General features: G+C 41.4%; 1 long non-coding RNA gene across 1 annotated transcript in view; it reads left to right on the plus strand.

Moving 5' to 3' along the window:
* Nucleotides 1-214: 214 nt before the first annotated feature.
* The window catches only part of LOC119540097, a 48,600-nt gene continuing 36,619 nt past the window's right edge, over nt 215-12,195 (plus strand). The window contains exons 1-2 of the long non-coding RNA XR_005218037.1: nt 215-320; nt 906-955. This is a non-coding gene — a long non-coding RNA (uncharacterized LOC119540097). The remainder of the gene's footprint in view (nt 321-905; nt 956-12,195) is intronic.

Below are 12,195 nucleotides of genomic sequence, written 5' to 3' on the forward strand. Positions count from 1 at the left end.
GCAGGGTTCTTGTCTGTTTTCTTCACTGCCATATCCCCCATACTTGCCACATCGTATGCAGACATTTATGAGTTGGATGTGTCACATTGTGCCATTCGTTGAGGACATGTTACATTTATCTTCAGGTAAGAATCAGAAATAAAACTGTTCCTGCCCTTTGTGGTTGATGTTGGTCATGTCATTATCTTTGTAGTTGTACAAGAAAAAGCGGAAATGGACAGAAACCGGCTCCCACCCTCTGCACCTCTAGCCTGCTACCCTCAGTGCCGCATCCAGTTTAAGAACCCAAGCACAGAAAACAAACCCACTTGCATGATTTGGTTAGTTCATAAGTTCCCCAGAAATACTTGGAGATTTCTGCCACCTAATTCTCAATCCTTTGGAAGTACGCTGTAGGTGGTTTAATAATCAATAATATATTTCCACTTCTTTCCAAAGATGTTTGCTATTTGGAGTCTGACCAGGTATCTGCAGGTATTAAGAACCCAAGAGCTCGTTTGTTCCCTTGTACTTTAATCGCCATGGAAATAAGTGAATGAACTGTCCAATTTCCATGATTTTGTGGCATCCCTGCAGTAATTTCAGGCAAAGGAAGATATTGCATGTATCTCCAGCATCAAGAACTAACTTAATTAACTATGGAAATCAGTTACAAATTTAAATCTTTCGCTAATTTGATAGCTTTTCATTGCTCCCCTTCCTAAAAACTAATCTGGAAAGGAAAAAATTTAATTCCTGAAATACTAAGGTAACTTGGCAGCCTGCACATTGAGTCCAAATGGAACTACTGATGATTTGCTCTGTGCATCCAAAGTGCAGAAAGCCTTGGAGCACAAAGGGAGCCCAGACATAGCCTTGAGCCCTTCACCCAGGCAGCCTAGGAGCAGCTTTGAATTTCTTTCCAGGTTAATCTCTGCCAGTAGCCGTGTTGTTGGCCTCTGGATCCAAAGAGAAGGTAAGCTTACAATTGCTTTCCAGTGGGGACTCAGGACTCCAGATAAGTCTATGTTATAATGCTGTTAAAGCACAGACATGGCTCACTGTCAAGAGTCCTAAAGCACAAAGTCTTTCAGTGGGGAACAGAGAGGGTCCTGACTTGGGGACTGGAAGTCAGGTGGTGGTGAGGTCCTTTTCAAAGATAAAGCACAGTCCCCTTTGTGTCCCTGCTTTCTCTTCATTTAGTGAAAGCACATGGGGAGAGAAGGATACTTTGTGTTCTATACTAGCCCACATTTGCATGGCTGGGCTGACTCTTGTAGATCCTGGATACTTTGCAGAAATCCTGCAGAGATTGAGGGTATGGGTGGGAGTCCATAGATAGAGATTAGCTAATTTTACCACCTCTTTCCAAAGATGTTTTAATAGAATTGGGCCTGCTTGTTTGCTGTTTGCTGCATTTATTTGAGTGGCCTACATTTGATTCTCTACCCTTGGAGACTGTCTAGTGAAAGGATTGCAGGATCTGATGGGGAATTATTGTCCAGCGGCAGATCCGAGGTTTGTGCTTGAAGTTTCCTTTTGAGAGTCCAGATGCCCCAACCAGCAAAAAACCCCTTGAACTTCCAATGAATGGAAGAATTGTTGGACCTATATAAGTGCTACCTCTAGTTAGTGCGTCCTGGGGAGGGGGTAGTGGCAGGGCACAGACCTAGCAATGATGGGGCAGAGAGGAAGTAACTGTAGACAAATTGGGGAAGGGTAAAGGAGAGGAGAGAAGATGTGCAGAAACAAAATAGAGCACAGCAGGACAGACACCAGAGATCATTGAGGAAGCTGCCTGATTCTGTATACCAGAGACAAAACCCTAAACACTCTAGCACTGTGTGTGTGAAAAATTATCAAGGACTGAAAGAAAGCCTGGGAGTGATTTATTGTAATAAGTTGATGGCTTTGGTACTGGGATAATGGAGTCCATCCCTTCAGAGCTGACCAAGTCTGGGGACCCTCATCATCCAGGTCAGTCCAGCTCCCCTATTATGGAAGTTCTTTAAAGTTTGAATTTTAAGATAAGAACCAGAAAAACTTAGCTTCCCTTTGCAATGAATTATCCAATCCCTTCTTTTTATCTGTGAGGCTGTCAACATCCATAATAAATTAAAAACCGGACCCTGCCCCATGTTTGTCAAGAGGAAGACACTGTTTTGGAGAGGGGAACTGAGCTTGGTACCCTTGACTTTTATGCCCTTGGGTTGCTCTCTTCTTACCACTGTCATACAAATCTGGGCAAAAGAGGGGCAGATAGTGAGGGAGATTGACTATCCTTGGATATACAAATAATCAGGATGTGCAGACATACAGATGGACAAAGCAGAGTCCTTGTAGGGCTCTGACTCAGCCTTGCCCGCGGAGCCAGGAAAGTTCTGTGCCGTTCCTCCCTTGGCCAATAGTCCCAGTTCCTGGCCCCAGAATCAAGTCTGTGTACCTCCTTAGTAAATGTTCTTTGTCCCATTCCCTTTCATCTGTGGAGAGATCACACATGCACACACACATATCTTGCAAGGAGAGAGTATCTCTGTAAATCCAGATGGTCAAATTCCCGGGCCCCAATCAATGAAGCAAATTTACCAGGTGAAACTGGCTTCCTTTCCCAGGAAACTTCCTGGGGCCATTTAATCCTACTACACAGGAAGCGTGGTTCTGCTGACACCTTGAATAAGGCTAATCCCTTAGCCAGTATTCTAGGAAGAAATAAAAAAATCAGGAAACTCTTTACTTTTAGAAATTTGGGCAGGAGTTGACTACATGGTTAGGTTGTCCAGAGAGGGTAAAAAAAATTTATAGGAATCTCTGTAAATCCATATGGGCAAGTTGTAAGAAAGACTGTGATAGAGTTTGGTAGGGAGTTTGTCTGTCTGTCTGTCTATCATCAACCAACTTTTATTATGGAAAATTTCAAAAGTATACCAAAGTAAAGAGAATGGTATAATAAAGTCTCATGTAACCATCATCCAGTTGAACAATTATCAATTAATTTATGACTAATCTTGTTTCCTGTGTATCTCCTTTCTCCCTCCACTTCCCACCCTCCACTAGGTATTTGTGAAGCAAATCCAAGACTTTATAGTATGTTTTCAGTAATTACTTTTATATTTCTAAAAGATATGGACTTATTTCTTTAAATAAAAATATAGCTACAGTACCATTATCAAACCTCAAAAAAATCAGCAGTTTTCATAATATTACCAAATACCTAGTCAATATTTAAAGTTCTCCAATTGTCCCATTTTTTTTAAGAGACAATTGGTTTGACTGAACCAGACTCCAAACCAAGACCTCCCATTGCATTTGGCTCACAATGAGTCTTTTAAGTTGCCAAATCTATAGATCCTCCTTCCACATTTAAAATTTTCCATTGCAACTTACTTATTTAAAAAATTAGGTTGTTCATCCTGTAGAATTTCCCCACAATTTGGATTTTGCTGACTATCTGCCATGGTGTTGGTTAACATGTTCTTCTCTTCCCTGTATTTCTGGTGAATTGATACTTAGATCTGGAGGCTTCATCATATTCGGGTGAGATGTATATATAAATATATTTAACTATTTTTTTTTCCAAGAATGCTGCATAGGTACTGGTGTGGAGTCCTGTCAGGAGGTTCATAATGACTGGTTGTTGCTCTTTTTTGTGGTATTAAGGTTAATCAGTGAATTGAGTGTTAGCGTGGTTAGTCTATTATAAACCTCCCTTCAGCTTTCCACCTCATGGTTTTGGCAGCTGTCATAGAATGAATTATGTCCCCCCAAAAGATAAGTCCAAGTCCTAACTCCTGATACCCTGAATGTGACCCCATTGGAAATAGGATCTTTGAAGTTGTTATTAGTTGAGATGAGCCCAGATTGGATTAGGGTGGGCCCTTGTCCAATATGACTTGAGTCCTTGTAAGAAGGGGTGAAGAGAGAATAAATTGTGCCACAAGCCAAAGAACACCATGGATTGCAGGCAAATCACCACCAGAACCCCACAGAGTTCACAGGAAGCGTGGCTCTGCTGACACCTTGATTTGGACTGTGAGAAAATAAGTTTCCTTTGTTTTACATTCCCGTTTGTGGTACTTTGTTATGACAGCCTCACAAACTAAGACAGCAGCCACTGATGATAGTTCCTGTAGCAATGAGAAACGTGATGTTCTCATTCCATCATTCCTTCTTCATTTATAAGCTGGAATACCTACAGAAAGGAAAGCTTTGCCTTATCAACTATTTGTTACTTGGAAATACAATTGTGCAGAAAGGAATGAAGGCTAAATAAATCCCCCTTATTTACCTGTTTGCAAAATAATATGCAGGTCCTCCTTGGATCCTCCAAAGGAGATAGAAACACACACACACACACACACACACACACACACACACAAAGTATTATAATGAACTCTTAGGCTTGTAATATATTTGGTGTATTAAATCCATTGTGGTATTTGATGATGGTGTTGATAATGACGCTCAAGTTGTTTCTTTTTGGCTAAAGGGAGTTTCTTCAGTTGAATCTCCTCAATCTTTTGGAAACTCTTCTAATAGTCATTCATAGCTTCTTGGCTTTCTCTTGTCTCGGAATTGTCTATTTTTTCCAAGGATCCCTCATTTTTTATGGATAGAAACAGTATAGAGACAATGAAATCTAGGTTCTAGGGATGCTCATGACTCTTAGGCTGGTCATTGTTTCTAAGTCTTTTTTTTCAGTGGGGACAATGCTTGGAAGAAAAAAGTTTCTTGAAGAAAACATGATATTTATAATTCAACTATAGAATTATAAAGTTTTTACTTAACTTTTCTTGATTTCTTATCTGTATCTTTTTTTATGCTGAATATCACATTGACCTACTTGCTTTATCATTTATGTGTGTGCCTGTGTGCATGCATATCAATTTATCTGCTTTTATTTTATAATCCCAATCCCAATTTTATTACTGGTAATATGATTACTGAAAACAGTTAGGGTTTTACTTGCTTGGGCTTTACATTTTTTGTTTGTTTGCTTTTGCCTTTCATGGCTATATCCTGCTAGCTATACATTCAAGTTACTGAGTTTTAAAACAATTTTTTTTCAGTTTGTTTTATAATTATGTAATATTTACATGATTTCAGATTCAAAGATATAACCCGAGGTATATTCAGCAAAACTTAGTTTTCATACCTGTTTCTTCCACCTTGCTCCCTCCTCTATCATATAGGTAACTTTTATAAAAGTTTAAAAATTATCCTTTCATTTAAAATAACTAAGCCAACACACACATACTCAGTGTAGTGTCAGATAGGGTTAACATACTGTTCTGGTTTGCTAAAGCTGCCGTTATGTAAAGATACCAGAAATGGATTGGCTTTTATCAGGGGGATTTATTAGGTTACAAGTGTACAGTTCTAAGGCCATTAAAGTGTCCAAACTAAGGCATCAACAAGAGGATACCTTCACTGAAGAAAGGCCAGTGGTGTCTCCAACACCTCTGTCAGCTAGGAAGGCACGTGGCTGGTGTCTACTGTTCCTTTGCTCCCAGGTTCTGGTTTCAAAATGGCTTTTTCCAAAATGTCTCTGGGTTTCTGTCTCTCTTAGTTTCTCTCTCTCAGATCCTGTGCATCCTTGCTTGTTCTCCCTGGTATTTCTCTCAAAGCATCTGGGGGTCCTCTCTTGGCTTCTCTGGGGCAAAATCTGGGCCTCATCTCTTAGCTTAGCATCTCTAAATGTCTTTCTGTCTACAACTCCAAGTGTCTCCAAGCATTGGCTCTTAGCTTCTCTCCAAAATGTCTCTCTCAGCTTCTCTGAACTCCTTGATTCTGGGAGCTCTCTTAAAGGACTCCAGTGATCTAATTGAGACCCACCTGGAATGGGTGGGGTCACATCTCCATGGAAATAATTTAATCGAAGGTCTCATCCACAGGTGGGTGAGTCACATCTCCATGGAAACAATCAAAAGGTTCCACCTGACAAGACTGGACTAAAAGATCATGGCTCTTCTGGGGTCCATAACAGTTTCAAACCAGCACACATACCACATGCAGTTAGTCCTTATCTCAGTTTTTCAAGGTTGCTGTAACAAAGTACCCCACATTAGTTGGTTTAAACAACAGGACTTTATTGTCTTATGGTCCTGGAGGCTAGAAGTCCAAAATCATGTTTTCAGCAGGGTCTTGCTTCGTGAAGGGGAGAATGCATTCCCTGCCTTCCCACCCTGGTTTCTGGTGGGTGACCACCAATCCATGGTTTTCCTTGGCTTATGGTGGCACAGCTCACCCTCTGCCTCTGTCATATGGCTGCTTCTCTGCCTCTGTCTCTTTAAGTCCAAATTTCCTCATCTTAACTAATATTATCTTCAAAGATCCTGTTTACAAATAAATTCCCATTCACAAGACCAGGAGTTAGGGCTTGAATATGATGTCTTTTTGGGGACACAATTCAATCAACAAACCATTCTCTCCACTAAATCTACTCGATTTAACAAAATCTCTTGGTGATCAAGCTATGGCAGCCTATAGAGATACCTCTATTTGTTAAATCATATTTTGACTGTTGAGCACAAAATTTTCTGACATTGAAGGAAATTTATTTTTTTTCAATCTACTTTATGACATCAAAGATGATAGAAGAGACATCTGAGACATATAAATAATCAGGCTGGGATGGCCTTGAGGCTCTCTTGTGTCCTTGTCTTCTGACTTGATGCCCTTGGAGAGTCATTTGTCTTGTTAAACTGCCTATTTTTCCATGTAAAATCAAAGCAAGGAAATATGTAAAGATAGCATGATCGAGAGACATGGTTGTGTACATGTGAGGTAGAACATAATTTTATCATTATCTTAATGAAAATTAAGACTGCAGTATTGTGGGTTGCATATGGCCTAGTGGGTCCTTATAAAATGATGGGACTGTCGTTTATTAGAATATGCTGTGGTTTTAGACAGTCTGACCCTATGTCTCACTTGCCCAGGACAATCCCAGTTTCTGCTTGTTGTCCCTGTGTCATCATTATTAGGATTCATTTTCCTCTTCAAAATGCTCTGATTTGGGACAACAAATTCTGTGGGGTCCCTGGTATTAGAGGATTGATAAATAATAATAACACATTTCCTGTATGTGCATTAAAAATACTAGGGCTCTTAATTTCTAGGCATGGTTTTAAATGTGAGTTCTACATTATCTCCAGTGAGTTCTTTGGCCGCTTCTTGTGTTAAGCCAGAATTTTCTGGTGTTCTGAGGACTTCTTTATCCCTTTCATAAATGATTCTATGAGTCTTGAACTTTGGAGTTCAACTTTATCATGGGTAAGATTTGTCCTGGTCTTTCCAATGACAGATGAATACATTCAAAAAACGTCAGCTACTTGCTAATGAATTGTGCAATTATTACCCAAAGTAGACTGGATACTGGTCTGTTGGTATACTCGTGATATACTCTGACCATCTGGAATTATATAAGGCTACTTCGTGAAATGTTGTGCAGAAATCTTAGCACTATATATAATGTTCATAAACCATCCTGGCAATGCAGACTGAATGAACAAGCATCATATTTGCTTGCAAAAATAAAAATAACCTGTCTTACATAATACTGATAATAATTTGCTGTAATTCTCCCTTTTGAGCTCACTGGAATTTCTATAACTTCTTTTACAAGTACTTTCCAAGTTACAGGAATGGAAACTTCTATCTATATTACTATTACTTTCATGTTTGGATGGAATTGCACCTCAGGTTTATATTCTTAACTTTCAAAGTCCTGATTTGCATGCTGCCTTCATTTAAAGTCTGTGGGCCAACTTTACTCTTCAGTCAGATGATGACAAGCAATTCTCTCATCTGAACCTTCAAGAGTACCCTCTGAGGGAACTATTGGAACTGATATATAAATTTTCCATTCCAGTTCCCTATCAGGGAATTTGTATTATTTCTCTTTCCCTTTTCTTTCCATTTAAGCCTTATATCTATGAGCTAGAAGATTACCCTAATGATAGTTAATATCAGATGGGTGCTAGTGATGTTCTATTAAAAGAGAAAAATTCTCGAGTTACAATGTGCAATTGGACTTACTGAAAAATAGTGATGTTCTTAAAAGTGTTCAAAAATTGCCACAGAGCCTCCATTTAATTCTTAATTCTGGCTAATTAAATGGAGTATTGATGGTGAAGCAATAATAAGGAATTTTTATGAGAATGTTGCTTTACAATATGTTTCGTGGGAAACATTCCAGATCCAGGGTCAAATCTTGACATTTGTATGTCACCTTGGGCAGTGCCTTTTTCAGTGTGATAAATAACTGGTTGTGAACTGTGTCATTCCTGATTGTTTCTGCCAGCTCTGATGGCTCTGATGGAACCACCAGTTCTGATGGCCTTTTTCCAGATTTCTGTGCAAGAGACAAATAAAATCTTATTTAAATCTCTGTTATTGGGGAGTTTCTTTCCCTTAAAACTGAACTTCATCCTCACTGGTATCAGCTCTTACACAGCGCCCATCATGTAAGTCTTTCTATTACTTGGCATTTCATGAGTTCTGAATTAAATCATGTGTTCCTTGAGGGTAGAGACAATTATTTTTGCTTTTTTTGTATGCCCCATGGTATGTCACTCAGAGTAGTTGCTCAGTTCACATGATGTTCTAGTTTGCTAATGCTGCAGAATGCAAAACACCAGAGATGGACTGGCTTCTATAAAAAGGGGGTTTATTCGGCTACACAGTTACAGTCTTAAGGTCATAAAGTGTCCAAGGTAACACATCAGTAATCGGGTACCTTCACTGGAGGATGGCCAATGGCGTCCGGAAAACCTCTGTTAGCTGGGAAGGCACGTGGCTGGAGTCTGCTCCAAAGTTCTGGTTTTCTGGTTTCAAAATGGCTTTCTCCCAGGACGTTCCTCTCTAGCAAGCTTGCTCCTCTTCAGAACGTCACTCACAGCTGCACTCAGTTCCTCCTCTTTGAGTCAGCTCATTTATATGGCTCCACTGATCAAGGCCCACCCTGAATGGGTGGGGCCATGCCTCCATGGAAATATCTCATCAGAGTCATCACCCACAGCTGGGTGGGGCACATTCCAAGCAAATCTAATCAGCACCAAAACATTTGCCCCACAAGACTACATCAAAGATAATGGTGTTTGGGGGACACAATCCATTCAAACTGGCACACATGACATCATTCACTTACAATTAATTTTATTATGGAAAGTTTCAAACAGTTTTAAAAGTAGAGAGTATAGCACAATGAACCCCCTTGTACTTGATATCCAACTTCAGCAGCCAAAAACTTTGGCCACTATAGTTTCATCTATGTTCTTTTCCATTCCCCTGCCACTTAAGTTTTCTAAGACAAATTTCAGACAATGTATTATTTCCTCTTTAAACACTTCTCTAAGTGTTCCTAAGAACTCTCTTTAATAACCACAATACCATTACTATATCTACATAATGAACTGTAATTCTTTAAATATCATCAAATGCCTAGTAAATGTCCAAATTTTCAATTATCTCAAAGTCATAATGTTTTTTAATGTAATTTTATTGAGATATATTCTCACACCATATCATCTATCCAAAGTATACAATCAGTGGTTCACAGTATCAGCACATATTTGTGTAATCATCACCAGGATCATTTTTAGAACATTTGCATTACTCCACAGGAAGAAAAAAAGAAAAAAGAAGACCCAAACATCCCATACCCTTTCCCCTCCCTCTTATTGCTCTCTAGTATTGTACTCTACTCTACCCAATTTTAAGACTTAACAGTAGAGGTAAGTTAACTAGGACAGTGTAGTATTGTCAGAGATAGATATATAGATCAGTAGAACAGAACAAAACATCCAAAATAGATCCATACAAACATGGGCAACTTTTTTTTTGCTATATAGTTGTACAATCATTATCAAAGATAAAGGCTACTGGATTACAGTTTAAGAACTTCAAGTATTTCCTTATGGCTATTCTAAAACACCAGACACTAAAAAGAAAAATCTATATAATGAGTCAGTATTGACTGGATTTTGTTAAATCCAAATTTCTCAGTTATTCCTCTTCCCCTCTCATTTGATCTTTCTATCAATCTTCAGGGATATCTGGGCAATGATTATTGTAACCTCTTCATGCTGGAAAGGGGCGTTGACCTTGTGCAGTAGAGGAATGAAACTGGTTGATGTTCTTGGAGAGTACCTCTGGGTTTCAGAGCTTATCTGGCACTGGTTGATGTTCTTGGAGAGTACCTCTGGGTTTCAGAGCTTATCTGGCATGAGATCAATCTGGATGCCTTAAGTTCCCAAAAAATAATCTTATTAAGTAAAACATTTATAGAGACTTAGAGCCCAGCACACTCCCTAGGGTTTTCAGGAATACTGTTGGTTGGAGCTTGGCATTATGTGGTAGTTTGGCTAAAGCTTGCATAAGATTAACCTCCAGAATGACCTCTTGACTCTATTTGAAATCTCTTAGCCTTGGAAACTTGATTTAGCTCCATTTATTTTTCCCCTTTTGGTCAAGAAGGCACTCTCAATCCCACAATGCTGGGTTCAGGCTCATCCCCAGAAATCATGTCCCACGTTGTCAGGGAGACTTAGACCCCTGGGAATCATGTCCCACATAGTGGGGAGGGTACTGAGATTATTTGCAGAGTTTTCTTAGAGAGGCCACATCTGAGCAACAAAAGAGGATTTTTGGGGATGACTCTTAGGCATAAATACATGCAGGTCTAGCTTTGCCATTCATTGCAGAAATAAGTTTCATAAAGGCAAGACTCAAGATTGAGGGCTTGGATTAATCAATTGTGATTCACTAGTGCCTGAGAGAATATCAGGAATTCCCCAGGTGGGAAGTTTAATAGTTCCACATTTTCCCCCAGTCCCTCAAGTAGGCTTGGCAATACTTTTTAATTTTCTTCCCCTAATACTCTGGAATGTATCCAGGTATTACATTAACCTGTACAGAATAATAGGATCTCATTCTCTATTCTAGGTTCCATGCATTTGGGTTGTTTAAATAAACTGACCAGATAGGTTAAATTAGATAGTGCGGGTGACTGAGCTTGTACCTCGACTTACCAGGCCTGGGCCAGGGGACCTGATATCACCCCCTGGGGAGGGTAGTAGGTACAGGCGTTAGTGCCCTCTGCAGCCCCCCCGAGCCTGGGGAGCGAGGTCAAGGCAGCTCCCTTTTCCTCACCCAAAATGCCACTGGCAGGGGAGGCTTGCCGGAAGAAACCGCCTTTCTCCCAACCGCCCTTTCCTCACTTCCTTATCTTGCCCGCACACTCCCCTGTGCCAAGGCAACTCCTGCCACCGCCAGCGCGCATGCACCGTGGCCAGAACAACCCCCGCCCCACTGCAACGGCTCCTGCGTTCTCTCAGAACCAATCCTAGCCCCTCTCCCTTCAGTATTGCCATTTAAGGCTGCTTCACCTCCTTTCCAGCCCTGCCCTTCTTACCAGCCTATATAACCTGTAATCACCCCTGAATAAATCTCTTTGGCGCATACTCCTACTGGATGAAGAGTGTCTTGTCCTTATCGCCGCCCTCCACACCTTGCACGCCTCCCGCCGAGGACCCGGCCAAGTCCTCCGCCTCGCCCTCGCCTCCGGGAAAGAGCCCCCGCCGCCGGTACCCTTTAAGCAGCCCCGAGAGCTGAGGGCTCAGCTACCGGCCGCCCCTCCCCCTAGAAGCAGTAACCGCGACCGCAACTGGTGCCCCGTGTGAGGAAACGTCTCCACACAACAGTTCGGCAGGTCGCCCGCTCGCCCGGACGCCTCTCCAGCTTCCCGTTTCCTCGCCTGCAAGGTAAGGGCCGCCTCTCCTTCGCCGCTTCCGGAGCCGTGGGAGGTTCACTGCTCCGAAGCCGCTCCTCCCTTCCCCCACGCTCTCTTCGTCCTCTTGTATGCGCACTTCTATGACCCCCGTTCCTCCTAACGCTCTCCCTCTTCCCCTCCATTACTTTGCTGTAGTTCTTTGTATCTTTATTTCCTCATTTGGTGCCGTGTGCCTCTTTGCAACCGCCCCCCCCCCCGACTACTCCCGTTGCCAAAGGGCACTGCTTTCCGCTCTCGCCGTCTCCTTCGGCCTTGCGGCCACAGTTTATCTCATTCTCTCTGCTCGGTAAACAACCCCCCCTCCTCCCCCCTCAGCTATGGGTAATCGTATATCTACGTGCCAGGCACCTCAAGTTCGTGCTCTAGCGGGTCTCCTAGACACGCATCGCTGTAAAGTGTCTGTTCGGCAACTGCAGGTATACTGG

The sequence above is a fragment of the Choloepus didactylus genome, chromosome 7 (genome assembly GCF_015220235.1).
Source record: "Choloepus didactylus isolate mChoDid1 chromosome 7, mChoDid1.pri, whole genome shotgun sequence".
NCBI lineage: Eukaryota > Metazoa > Chordata > Mammalia > Pilosa > Megalonychidae > Choloepus > Choloepus didactylus.